Here is a 15539-nt window from a genome sequence, read left to right as displayed (position 1 = left end):
AGATAATCTTACTCATTCTTAAATTTTTAGGAGACAGGCTTGTACCTCACAGATAGTAGGAATTCAGCAAATAATTTTTGTCTAAATGAATTAAAACTTCAATAAATAGCTTTAAAAGGTTTTATGACCTTTCTCTCCTAATTTGAGTAATGCTAACTAGACTATTTTCAGAGTCTAAGAACTCTAAAGGAATCACACTAGTTATCAGAGGACGAGTGAAAGTTTTAATATTAATAAACTAAAAAGGATATGTCATCTAATTCTTTCTTATATCTCTCCAGGATTCCTCAACCATACACCTAAGAGTTTTTACTTTCTTCTTCTCTGACTTCCTACCTCACCTTCTCTCACAGTCTTCTTCCATGACAGACAGAGCAGTCCTCCTAAAACAAAAACCTGGACAAATTACCCTTTGCCCAAGACCCTTCATTTGTCAACCAACTCACACTGGTATCCAGTATCCATAGGATCTATTTCAGTCTCCTCAACATGGAACATAATCTCTTCTATTCTGATCTTCTATTTGATCCTGCTCACCTCATCAGTATCGTATCTCACCAATCTGTTTCAAAATTCATCCTCTACCACAGCTGCACTTGTTTCTATTGCTATAAATACATTGAAAATAGCAAAATATAATAGATGATACTGAGTCCTTTATATACTGAGTTTAATGATAAAATCTAATTCCAAAGCCAAAGTGTGAGAAATGATCCTATTTCCACATTCTTCTCAGTTTACAATCAGTCCTATGGTCCTTCTGAGGTTTTCTTGTTTTGTTTTGTTTGTTGTTTTTTTTTTAAGACAAATTTGATGCTTATTTTAAATTTACATCTCACTTGTAAAGAATCTTTTTTTTTTTTTTTTTTTTTTTTTTTTTTTTTGTACTAGGAATTGAACACGGGTCCTTGCACTTGCAAGGCAGGCCACCAAACGGCTGAGCTAAGTCTCTGGCCCTGTAAAGAATCTTTTAAGCCTATCTCAGTTGTGTAGAATTGTTGTAAAGGAAGGATTTTGGCATTTAAGTGCCTCATCTACAACACACTACAGGGTGCATTTGATTTAAATGGTGATGGATCCACATCGTAATCTTAGTGTACAATTAACTGAACTTGAGAGTGCATGGTTAGGTCACATTCCCCATGGCCAGGAGTTTGTCCTTCTACATATATTTACCTGATACTTAATAGCCCATATAGTGTATGGCTATACTGATTTAAAAACATATTAAGGGAAGTTGTTGAGAAGCTGCCCAACAGTTTAATCAAAAATGCTTTAAAATAAAAACCTACCCAAATTTCTACTTCACAATGCATACAGAATTGCATACATTTTGTGAAATGATGCACAGTGGAAACAAACTAGCCCTTGGTAATACAGATGCGAATCAAAAACATGCATTATGTATAAATGAATAATTTTAAATATTGAATATGTGTGGTATAACACAGATGTGCCCCAGCTGTATTGCTAAAGGGTTTTATCACCTTCCACATAAAAGCTATTTATAAGAACAGCTTAAATTGACATAAGTTGCACTCTTTATAACAATGACAAATATTAACTGAGATCCTTATTTTAATTTAAATTTAGTGATCTTAGCTAAAATCATAATAAAATATTAATAACTCTAAGAAATTACTACTTTTCCTCTTGATAATTTCTTTTTTAATATATTCAAATAGCCCTTTTAAGATTACGTTAAGTATTTTAGAATATATTTTAATCCTTTTCCGATTAATATGGATGAATTGGAAATTTCCATGCAAGAAGTATAACAAAAGGGAAAAAGATTGCTACAAGTTCAAATTTAAGGTTCACTTTTTTCTCCCTTTCTATAAGGCAAGCCCAAATGTCAGCATATCAGCATATCATTTTCTTTTCATTGAGCTGTTTGCCCAGTATTCATAAATCCAATTACTTTTCAGTAACATCAAACAAGATACTTAAATGATTTTATTCTGCAACTGTGAATTTACTGGGTGCTGCATTTTGCCTTTGCTTGCTTAAAAAGAAAATCTGCCATGTTTTGGTGATGTATCAGCAGGTTTCATCCTCATCATGGGTGAAATAAACATTCATCCAAGAAGTGCATAGCAGTCCTGCTTTACACTTTGAATCCAGTTAAAATGAGATACTCTTGAGTAGCCATTTTCATGCCAGTGAAAGGCTTTAGTTTATGACAGATACGAAACACCACTACTCTTTTTACAGTTTTATACTAAGGTCCTGTTTCCTTTTTTTTTTTTTTTTTTGTACCGGGGATTGAACTTGGGTCCTTGCACTTGCAAGGCAGACCACAGAACCACTGAGCTAAATCCCCGGCCCCAGGACCTGTTTCTTGATTCTCTCACAAATCAAGTCTTCTTAACTTGAGAGCTTAACTTAAAGGCACTCCCCTTTGCAACAAAATTTCATATAATAGTACAGTACTCTTGCATAGAAGAAGCACATGACACTTTACTTTAAAGAAAATATATATAGGCCATTGCTTCAGCTTGAGAGAAAAATTTGAATTCGTTACCTGCCATTATCTATGGAGCAAACAGAATAAGAAGTGAAAATAGAAAGAGATTAACTTAATCCACATTTGGAACAGCAGCGCATCAGAGTATGACTTGTCTGAGTATATCTTCTTCTATAGGCTTTTTTAAAGAGTTGAAATCATGACAATTTCAGAAAATACAAACATTGAAAATCTTTGACCAAATGAATGCCATGAAAAGTGAGGGGACTTGAGGACATCAGTTCCAAGATGCCTCCCTTATTGTTTCTGAGTGTGAACCAGGAAAATCAGGCCACACTCTGGCACTGGCAATGTTCTCTGTGACCAAGGAATAAAGATGAGAGGAGGACTAAAGCTCTTCTTGAAGTTCAAAATTCCTCAATACATCCTATAAGGCATTTTGTAGCTAAGTTCATAATACCTTTATTTCATATTACTCTGTTAACTATCAGAATTTGGAAGACAAAACAGATTATTAATTTGAAATAATGACAACTAATAGTTTACACTTGCTAAAACACATCACAAGTATTATTTCAAGTCATTTTCTTTACAAGCTTGCAAAACGTAATTACACCTATTTTACATATGTAGAGATGTAATCAGAAAAGTTGAAAAATGGTAATAATTACATATTCAAGTGATAGAGGTGTGGCACAAATTTAAGGCCATCTGACTGACTCCGCCACTGTTATCCCCACTACAAGCAAAATAATGTTGGCAGATCATAAACTTTTCTTTTGAGAAAGTAATCTTACCTATTATTTATCCTGTTCCTTTAAATACACTTTGCTGTTGGAGAAGTATTTATTTGGAAACTTTAGCCACTGTAGATCTGTGCTTGCTGACTTACATTTAATCACATTTTCCATGCTTTCATAGCATGAATGAGTAAATAATTCTATGCCTAACACCACCATATCAGGCTACACAGAGGTCCTAACACCAGAAAGATGCAGCTTATTGATAATTGTATTGAGCCTTAGGTGCTTATCGAAAGGGATACCAGCATCTTTTCTTTTGCTGGTTAATTTAGTCATGATATCAGTGTTATGTAATTAGATACCTTTCAATCTCAAGAACAAGTTTTGATGTCTCAGATAATGGGCTGATTGTTTGCACATGTTTGCTATAGTTCAGAGGTAGAAGCAGACAGCAGCAGACTACAACAAAGCACCTCCCTGACTTGTGTGTCTCACAGTAAGCCTTAATTAATAATTTCCTGTTTTCTTTCATATGTCTTTTAGTATTAAAGTGTTTGTCTTACCCTTCTTTGATTAATTATAGACAGAATGTCATGTCAGTCACTCTTGTAGGGTGCATTTATGATGGTAATTTTGAATTCTATATTGTAGTTCAAGAATCCTTTCGTTGTCCATCCCCAACTTATACAGGTTTACTTCTCCATGCCTTGAGTTGACTGTGTAACAAGTTTGGACAAATAAGATGTTACCAAATGCCTCACACACACACACTGCACACACACACACACACACACAGGCTTGAAAAAGCATTGCTCAATATGACTCCCACTTTTTGCACTACTGCCATTTCTGTGAATGTGAGAGAATCATATTCATTCAGTGGTCGCAGAAGGAAATGACAGGCACAAATAGCATAACTGAATACCCACCATAATCTGATATGACACCATCTTAACTCAATAACATTTATAAAGAAACTATGTCCAATTAAGGTCATGTCCATAGGCTCTGGGTACACATTTTTTTTATCAGAGAGACATTAGTCATCCAATAAGGAATCATAGAAGTGTTTTATGCAAGAAACTTACTTCACCATGTGATTTTTTTGATGTGCAGTATACACTGGGGATTTAATTACTTTCAGTGCATGCATTAAGTAGAATCTTCAAAAATGTGCACAGTATTTATCAAATATTTCAATTATTTTCAAATGGTATAGAGCACAACCAAAATGTATCTGATTAAATTATTTTGTCCTTTGTAAAAAGAGATAATAAAACTAAAATTTAATTCCTATATTTTTTTCATTTTTAATTTTTACCAGGAATTTGTCGGCCCAGGTTTCAGAGTCTCATGTTTTATATAGATATAGGTATTTTGGGATAGATTCAAAGACAGAGAGACAAAGATTTTTATGTATCAATAACAAATAAAGATTTAAAAGTTTCAAAGATAATTAAAAATAATGTGATAATAAAAATGATTTGGCCAATTTGAATTTCATTCAATATTTTTGATTTTTTAAAAGCATCGGATATACAAAGAGCAAGAATATCTGCCAGGTCTTAATGTTCTTAGAATATAGGCTTTGTTTATTATCAAGAAGATTTAAGAAGCCAAATAACTCTCTATATAGTATAACTTTAAATTTCCAATACACTCAGCAAGTTAAAACATAAGAATATATTTTTGTTATAAGGTTTGATGATGATTCTTTAATAATTTCTGGCAGAAAAAAATTTGGAATCTCTTTTTTTCCTTATTCAGGTAGGAACTCAAAATAATAAGGGAAAAACCTTAATGTCACAACTCTGAAAGTGACATGCTTATAACTGATTGAACAAAGCTGTACATAGAGATGAATGTGACTTGAAAGAGTTCATCAGATTTACATTTCTAGGCATAAAATTTATATGCTTTCAAATTAATAATGGAGTAGAGCCTTAGAAAGGTCACAGTGGTATCTTGTTCATACCCTTGACACATAGTTCTCTCCACATCCCTTTACAAGGGCCACCTCTTCACAAAATAAGAACTATCATCTGGCAACACATTCAAGTGAAATGGATAATCAAATAATAATCCCCCTTTAGATTTTTACCTAATTTTAATTTATATATATATATATATATATATATATTTGAATCAAAGAGATGTATAAAATATTTTTAAGATTAATGATATAGATCAGTGGTAAAGTGCTTACCTGGCATGCATGAGCCCTGGGTTTGATTCACAGTAACATACACACACCAAAAATATATACATATGTTTATATTTATATAAATATGTATCAATATATTCATTTACAAGACATCCATCCATAAAATTCAATTTCATATAGTGAGAAAGAGCAAACTATTAAAATATTTCACCACATTGATCTTATGGTGACACTGTTGACTCCCCAAAACCATACCTAAATAGTGTATACTTTAAAATCCTACTTAAGGTCATGCAAAAGACAGGAAAATGTAACATTTGTGTCAAGCTTTGTTATAGGGAATCTCTAGAACAGATTTCTTTAATTCAAGGAACCATGAATCAGTAGAAATTCTATGGATGAGTATTTTCTGTCTTTAAAAAGCTATATGTATCAATAGCAGCAACAGCTTTTCCAGGTTCTGTAGTCATCTGAACAAAATTATAGACATTCAGTACACTCCATTTAAAATTAAAAAAAATAAAATAAAGAGAAGAATAATACCCAGAAAACAGCAAAGTTCTGCTGCTGTTGTGGTACCTGGCACCATTTTTTTTATTAGTATCTTAATCATCATCTGGAGAGAGAACATTCTAGAGTAACATTATTAAAAATAGCTCCAATAAAGCACAGTCTCTACTACATATCATAAGGCAAGTAAGATATTTTACATTCACAGAGGTATGATACAGTACTGTCCTACATCTATATTACTAGAATCAGTTTTGGTTTGAAATTTACTTTGTCTGCAAATAAGATTGCTACCCTTGTTTTTTTCTGGGCTCCTGTAACATGGGGATTTCTTTTCGTCCTTTCACTTTCAGTCTATGGGCTTCTTTTCGCACTAGGTGTGTTTCTTGCATACAACATATTGTTGGATTTTGCTTCTTATTCCATTCTGCCAGTCTATTTCTCTTGATTGGTGAGTTGAGGACACTGACATTTATGGATATAACTGATATGTACTTGCATATTATTGTCCTGTTATGGGCTTTAATTGACTCTTTATTTTTTCACCTTCTCCTTTTAGTTTCTTGCCTTGCCTATTTGATTTGCTCTGTTGGGCCTCATTGTGTTGTTACCTTCAGTGTCTTTTTCTAGGATCTTGTTTAGAATTGCTTGTAGCGCTGATTTGGTATTCATGTAGTTTCTCAGGTGTTCTTTGTCTTGGAAGTATCTTATTTCCCCATCCATTTTGAAAGAGAGTTTTTCAGGATACATCAGTCTAGGTTGGATGTTGTTTTCTTTTAGTACTTAAAATATCTCACTCCATGCTCTCCTTCCTCTAAGGGTTTGTGTTGAAAAGTCTGTTGTGATTCTGATGGGCTTTCTTTTGCATGTGATTTATTTCTTTTCTCTTACTGCTTGTAGTATTTTGTTCTTCTGTTGGGTTTCTGGGATCTTGATTATTATATGTCTAGGTGTAGATTTTTTTTTATTGTGGCTAGTTGGGGTCCTATATGCCTCACTTATCTGAATGTCAAATTCTTCCCCTCTGTTTGGGAAGTTTTCTGTCATTAATTCTGTGAACAGCTTTTTTAAGTAGTTTGTATTTTCTCCTGCTACTGCATGAATTCCTATCACTCTTACGTTATTCTTCTTTGCATTCTCTAGGAGTTGCTGGATCGATTTCTTATGATCCCCTACTGTTTTTAAGAGATCTCTCTTTTCATGGTCATTGACTGCCATCTTAACTTCTATATCTGAGATTTTATATTCACATTATTTTATTCTGTTGCATACACTTTCAATGGAGTGTTTAATCTGGATATGTTTGAATCTGTTTTATGGATTCCATTTCTTTCCTATGTTGGGCGTTCATTGTTTCCATTTATTTCTTATGCTGGGCCTTCATGGCTTCTAATGTGGTGCTGAGTTCATCTTTTTTTTTTTTTTTTTTGTCAGTTTCTGTTCTAGAGTCTCGAATCATGTCTTTCATTTTGCTCACCATCTCTAGTTATCTGGGAAATTATTTCTGTTTTGAATGTTTCTAGAGCCTGACTAATCTGTTTTGTTACTTCCTGTGCTTTGAGTTCAAGATGTCCTGGTGGTTCACTATCGGTCTTTTCATCCTTATTTGTCCTACTGTTTGCCATTAGTGAACTGGAAGTCTGTCTTTGTGTCTTGCTTAAGTGTTTTCTCATTTTTATTTTTGTTGTCTGGCTGTCCTTAGTTTAATCTCTGGATTATCACCCAAATCTTCCTGATATAGTTGCACCCTAGCTTCTGGGTCTCTAATGACCCACAGATATATTGGTCTAGAAAGTTAATTTTTTTCCATTTCTACAGGGGTAATGCACTATATTAAATATATAAGGTCATATCTACGTGGGTTTGATTACAGAAACTAATAAAGTATTCTCTAAAAAATGAAAAATAGAATAAGACTACAAGAGCAAGAAGCAAATTAAATATGTTCATGGACCATTTTCATCTTTAGAATTAAGGATTATTTTAATCTTACATCATTGCCTTTTCTCTTTTATTTTCCTTTTTAGTTTTATTTTAGGATTCCCTATTTTTAATGTTCATATAGAGATTTCTTTAACTGAAATACAGAATAGTTTCTCTGGTGTGAAAAACTATAATAGTACACAAGATCCTAATGAAATAATTAATAATGTGAAATAGGAAGTAAAGGGTTAAAGGTGTAGGGAAAGTAGGAAGGGTGGAGGAAAAGTAGTAAGGGAGAGGAAAAAATATGAGAAAATGAAAACATGGAAATAAAGTGTTTGTAAATGGGGAAGGGAGGAGGGGGTGAAGGGAGGGCAGGGACAAGGGGAAAAAATGAGAATCAAGACCTGTCATGTAAAGGTACAGGATCCCAATAATGAATGCAATTGTATAGTATACCTAGATTGTACCAATAAACTAAAAAAAAAATTTTTTTAAAGCTATATGTATCTTTGTATGGAGAGAAATTGCTAAAGTCATCATTACATATTTGTTTGGAGGTGCATAAAAATTACTTCATTTTCCTAATAATAAATTTATAGAAATCCCAAAATAATTTCCCATAATTTCTTTTTTGTTGTTGTTGTTGTTGTTTGTTTTTGTTTTGTTTTGTTTTGTTTTTGTTTCAGGGGTTGAACTCAGGCCCTTGCGCTTGCGAGGCAGGCCACCAAACTACTGAGCTAAATCCCAGCCCCATAATTTCTAATATAGAAAAATTCCTTTTGCATTTTAAGTAATCTCTATTTGTACAGAAAATTTTATTTCTAACTCTAGTGAAATTAAGACACTAAAAAAAACCACAAGTATCAGAGTGATTTTTCAATTTAAATCTATTTTATTAAATCTATCCTACCAGTGATAAGCATTGACCAGAAGTATCTTCAAAGGAGGTCTGCCTTTGAATCTACAATTAGCCTACTTACAAGATCATTAATGTCATGCTTTAATGAAATATTTGAGCATAATATAAATATTTTTAAAAGGTTTCTATAATCATGCTGTTGATGCATAAAGAGAAGTAAATTTAAATTCAATTAGCTTCTACTTTTAGAACTTTTATAATTATTAGGTTTAAAGCTTGTACCAATTGAATTCCCATTCATCGAGGGCATGAATTTTTAGGACTTCCTAAATTTAACATATATAAAGAGACCCTCTTGCTATATGAAGCAAATGACAGTGTTGTTCACAAATAAAAAATAACTGGGCATGAAAGTAACATTTTAAATCAGATATTGAAATAACTCATACTTCAGAATACATGATTTTACTTCCTCACCTACAAACTACTTCTGTTCTAGCCCTCAGGAGCTGCTAGAAACTGGATTACCAAGAAGAAAAGGGTAATCAGCAACTACTGGAGATGCTGCTCACATATTTTGGCTTTAAGACCTATGCCAATCTATACGACTAAGTGTGAATGTTGCTCCATTGGACTCACAGCTTCCTTCACTGTTATGTCTTTCTCTTCCAGAGAGAATTTGACAAAAGACCATTTTCAAAATATATAAAAATCCTTGCAATCAATTTTTAAAGTGCATGCAACGAAGTTTACGAAGGTGAGAAAAATATTTGAAGACACACTGTGGAGAATAGGATACTTAAATATCCAGTAATAAAATGAAATCATCACTACTCTTTTTTCTCTTTTTATTTCATTGTTACGTTATAGATACACATAGTGATAGCATCGAACATAGGAAATTTGTACTTGAATATGATGTAACTTATTTCTTTTGCTCCCATTCAACCTCCTTTCCCTTCAACCCCTCTTCCCCTCTTTATTTAACAATGCTGCTTCCCAATTCCTTTCACAATAGCATCCAAAAAAATGAAGTATCTAGAAATCAATCTAACAAAAGAAGCAAAAGACCTCTACCCTGAAAACTACAGCACTCTGAAAAAAGAGATTGAAGAGGATGTAAGAAAATGGAAAGATATTCCGTGCTCCTGGGTAGGAAGAATCAACATAGTGAAAATGGCCATATGACCAAAACTCCTATACAGATTCAATGCAATGCCAATTGAAATTCCAACACTGTTTTTCACAGAACTGTAAAAAAGAATCCAAAAATTAATTTGGAACCATAAGAGACCTAAAATAGCAAAAGCCATCCTAGGCAACAGAGACATGGCAGCTGGTAAAACAATTCCCAATTTGAAACTATACTACAAAGCCACTGTGATAAAAACAGCATGGTACTGGCAAAGAAGCAGACCTGAGAATCAGTGAAACAGATTGGAAGACACAAAAACAACCAGATGTACTCAGCTACATCATCTTTGACAAAGGAGCTGACCATCCTCACTGGAGGAAGACAGCCACTTTAATAAGTGATGTTGGAAAAACTGGATTTCAACCTGCCAAAGACCAAAACTATATCCTCACCTTTCACCATGCACTAAACTAAAATCCAAGTGGATTAAAGATGTAAATATTAAAACAGAAACACTAAACTTTCTGGAAGATAAGTTAGGCAGAACTCTCGAAGACATTGGCCTAGGAAAAGACATTATGAAAAATCCTCTGTAACATAGGAACTAGCAGAAAGAATCAACAACTGCAATCTCATCTTATTCAAAAGCTTCTGCACTGCAAGAGAAATCACCCACAGAGCTAAGAGACAACCTACAATGTGGGAAAAAATTTTCCCAGCTGATCCTCAGACAAAGGATTATTATCTAGAATATATAAAGAACTCAAAACAACCAGCCCCCCCAATATGAAGACATGATCCAAAAATGAGCATCTGACATGAACAGACATTCCTCAGACAAAGAAGTAAAAGCAGCAAGTAAATATATGTTCCACATCACTGGTCATTCGAGAGATGAAGATGAAAACAACACTGAGATTCCACCTCATCTCAGAAAGAATGGCTGCTATCAAGAAATCACTCAATAGCAAATGTTGGCGGGGTTGTGGGGAGAAAGGAACCCTTTTCTATTTTTGGTGGGAGTGCAGACTGGTACAACCAATATGGAAATCAATATGGAGATACCTCAAAGAGCAGGGACTAGAGGTTCCATTTGACCCAGCCAATCTTCTCCTGGGTATCTTTCCAAAAGAATTAAAAGAATCATATCACAGTGATATATGCATGTATGTTTATAGCGTCACAGTTTGTAATAGCTAAAACTTGAAAACAGCCCAAATGCCCATCAGTTGGAGACTGGATAAAGAAGATGTGGTTTTTCTATAAAATGGAATAATAGTCAGCCACAAAGAATGAGAAATCAGATTCATTCATAGGAAAATGGATACATATTGAGGATATACTCCTAAGTGAAATAAATAAATCACACATGTGTAAATACCGAATAGCTTCTCTGGTGTAGGGGGCTGCTTTTGTCTCACCCAGAGATCCCAAGAAATGACATAGTGCTGTACCTTGTGTCTTTGTCAGTGTCCGGAGTTGCTCCCTACAGCAAAGGGGTTAACTTGGAGATGAGATAAAAAGTGAGGGCTCAACATAGATATGACTTTCTCAGGTAAGCATATTAAATAAAACATCAGTTATGGTTAAGATGTTGATTCCAATGGTTTTACACATTAAACAATTTATTAAACTACCTATCCAAGGAGTTGGTCTGTTTACCTTCATCACGAGATTTCTCTTTCTTCTTACTTCAGCTAAGACATATTTCTTTGCAGTGCTTCTGTCCTGAAAATGAGAGCTGAGAACTGAAAATGTAATATCAATATAAATAGATAGGTAATTTTGCTCTGGTTGTATATTTTGAATATGTTAAGTGGGAGTAATAATAATTCTTGCTTCATGGGATTAATTATAAGGGCAAAATACATCTTTAAGTGTATAGCAGCAAGAACAGTGCCTGGTGTATATTAAATACTAAATGAATAGTATCTAATATTCTAAATTATAAATTTTTGGCTCACTAATCTTAAATATCATAAAATTCTCCTTACAACATCACAAGGAATCATACTGAATAACAATGTTTCAAGTTGGGATGTGTTAAGAACAATGAAAGTTTCAGTTTTACCTGTCATTTCCTAATTTCCTTTTAACTTCTTCATGTGGATATCTGGTCATGAAAAAAAAAATTCTCCAGATCATCTCACGAAGTGGAATATGTCCCAGGCAGTGATCACAAATTGTTGACACAGAGTGATTCAGGGTCCCAGTCAATATAGTACTTGTAAATTGAAAGTATCTTTCAATGCCTGCACTTTGTCAGGTGAAAACTCAGACTTATCATAGACGGATAGAGTTCCATCTCTCTGATGGTTGTTAAAGGTGACAAGTAAAATGACTTCTGGCAGTTTCACTCACATCCCCAGAGAACAAGAGTCAAATTCAAGATACAAACAGTAAAAGAATGTTGTATGAAAGTGATACAGGGTTTGACAGATTGAAACACAGTCTCAGTGGGATTGAGAAGAGAGAATAAAGCAAGTCGAGTTCTATTAAATTGCCTATGGGGCTCAAGGATTATATTATTCAGGTAGTAAAAGTGACAGATCATTGGGTATTGGCTCTGAACACCAAAAGTCAGTTAAGTTTTTTGATGTTAGGCAATGTAGTGTATCCAATATTGTAGTGGCTTTGGCAACTGCTAACTGGTAGAATAATACTGAACAATGCCAACAAGCTGAGGGTGCAATTCCTTATTTAATTTGCCCATCATTTGTTAATGTATATGCTGGTCTGTGTGCACCTATTTGTGCAAACTTCACCTCCTGAGAGCCAGATGAAAAGACAAATTTTTTTATGGAAGAAAAGTTTATTTCTCTTATAGGTAGTTCTCATAGATTTTTGTCAGTTTTATTATTTAAGCAGCATAAAATAAACTCTGAAGAAAATGACAATAGTTTCACTCTAGGAATTTTTACATATGATATATTTTTTTCTTGCTTTTTAGGTGACTTATTGTCTTTCTTCTTCATCAGTAAGTTTTTATTTGGTATTAGTGGGCTTTCAGGGGTAAGGAGGATCTATACTCCTAATAGACTATGGCAACATTCAGTAAAATCTGTGTAGTAATGAAGCTTGATTTCTGGAAAATTCCATAAACAACTTTAGCAGATGAGCATTCATTCTCTCACTTGGAGGTCAATAAGAATGTTTCTCTGGTGCACATAATTGCCCATTATTACAATATTTCAGAGGAGAAACTAATTCAAGCTTGATAGTGAACTCTGTGGTCTAACCCACCTTTACCTCATGTAGGTCTGTTTTTATAGCTAGTTTTAAAAGTCTTCAGAGAGCAATAGGGAAGAGTAAACTGTACAACCTGAAGAAGCATTTACCAAATGTGAGGACTTAATTAGTCCCTTGTTCAATAGGATTGACCTTCATCATGGATTGCCTGTAGTGAAAGCTGGACTTGATGCTATTCTAATGTTTCTTTCAAAGAAGTGCTATGGATTGTACACTGCATAACTTGAAGGAAACAGCCTACATTGTAATAGATAATTTCGCCATTATAATTTTTGTGTTCTTAATTTACATGTTAAATGCACACATTTAACTACAGCAACAGAATTTTCCTGTTATATATTTAGACAATAAAAGAAGTCATAACACTTACTGGAAATGATAACATAACAGGAGAAAATTAAACAATTGTTAAAATTCCAGTTAAACATACTACTAAATGCTTGATATATTATACCTCTGACTTCATTTTAAACACATATATTTTATTAATTGAAAGCAACAGTGCACATTTCAAGTTACACAGGCTTAGCAAAGTAATTATACCCAGCTATACATTTTGCAATACTGGTGTTGGAATATTGAACAAAAGACTTCTGAAATCTGCCACTTCCTTGGTCATTCTAGGCGTGTAAGAACTAATACCAAGGTGGTTTAAAATGTGTAAATATTTGATTAGGTAAAATATTTATGTGAGAGAACATGGGGGGGAATCTTCTATAGGACTGGAAAGCTATCAGATCACATAGGACAAGTTCAGCCCTGGAGAACAGAGACCTGTGCAGTAAGTAGTCCACTGTGATCTAATGTTAATTTGGCAAAGCTCCTGCAGAGTTTTCATGAGTCTGTAGAGGAATCCAGTGTCTCCTGGGAAGGATTATGCCTTAGTAACCTTGCCATAACCACTCATATGCATGGAGTGCTCAACTTAGTCCTTCTGTTTCCTAGACATGAGGTGAATTAGACTTCATTACTTTTTCCAAGAATATTGTGAGAAACAAATACAATATAGAGAACAATTTAAAATTTGCCAAAATTTTTGCCTTTTATTAAACTAGTTTGGTTCCGAAATAGTTTTACTTTTATCAGTTTTGTGTTGCCTTACTATATTTCATATTCTTAGAACTAAAGAAGGCTTTTAAATGATATAAAATAATCTAAAGGCCTAGAGAAGATGTACACTATACTTGGGTTCCAACCACTACCTAATTGCGAGGTCTTGAGCAAATTATTGCTTTTTCTGCTGGAAGTTGTTACTTAGAAAATGAGCAAGCTATATTTTTCTCTGCTACATTTGATATCTACATGATATTTTCCTTATCTAAAATCTTATGTTGTACTTTTAAAATTATCAGAGAAAAATTTGTAAAACATGAAATTAGAAAAAAAATTTTCAAGTACAGAAGATGGTTCAAATGGCCTGATACTATGCCATTAAAATGATTTGAATATCCACATAGTGTGGTATTTGAAGAAGGTCTTAGAACCAATTCTCTGCGAATACTGGGGAGTGACTATAGATCGTAATTTCTCTGACATTGAAGGAAAGTTCAATTCATTGCTCTTCAGTAGAGGAAAAGATGAAATTATTCCTTTAAGTTACCTGATTCAATTATGATGTTTTAAAAATTCAGCTAATTAAATAATGTAAGAAATCTATACTTCAGGGCCAGGGGTTTAGCTCAGTGGTGCCTCCACCTACCTTGCCAGCACAAGGTCCTGAGTTCGATCCCTGGTACAAGAAAGAAAGAAAGAATGAAAGAAAGAAAGAAAGAAAGAAAGAAAGAAAGAAAGAAAGAAAGAAAGAAAGAAAATTGATACGTCAATTGAAGTAGTATGAATTATTGACATTGGATGAATATGATGTTGCTAAGCTTTCAGAAGAATGCTTCTATAATTTTTCACAAAGTATTCCATGTATTTTAATTTTAAACTGATTTTGTTGTATTCTATATTATTAGGTTTCTATTGTTGTCTTCATTCTATATTAATATTCTTTGTTGACATAGCTTATTCTTCTGGTTGGATGAACCAACAACCATCTCTTGCATGGGCTACAAAATCCTTCTTGCTCTCCTGATTGGATTGGATTATTCTGATGGAATTCAAAACTTCAGAAATCATCTTGAAGTGTGAATAGATAGGGACATATATCTCATATGTTTCACTTATTGCATACTTATTTTTAAATTTTTCTGTAGGAAAGTGTCGCAAGAGCTGTTTATTTTAAAATTTGTCACATTGCCTCTTATTTTAGGACTTCATTCATGTGGGAAAAAAATCCCAATTTTCAAAATTGAACTTGAAATAACTATTTATAGCTAGTGAACATTCAGAATGTAAGGATGAGGTAGTGAAAAATAAAACAGAGTTCTTCCTTACTGTGAGAGGGTGTTAGAAGGAGCACCAAGGTTTTCCTGACAGGATTCAGAGCAGAGGAAATCAGATTGTAAGTGATTGAGTATCAGGATGCTAACACTTTGACAGGT

This window comes from Fukomys damarensis, unplaced genomic scaffold, assembly GCF_012274545.1.
Source record: "Fukomys damarensis isolate Sample0158 unplaced genomic scaffold, DMR_v1.0_HiC HiC_scaffold_18, whole genome shotgun sequence".
Lineage (NCBI taxonomy): Eukaryota > Metazoa > Chordata > Mammalia > Rodentia > Bathyergidae > Fukomys > Fukomys damarensis.
The sequence above is the reverse complement of the archived record's forward strand: the minus strand, read 5'-3'. Positions refer to the sequence as shown.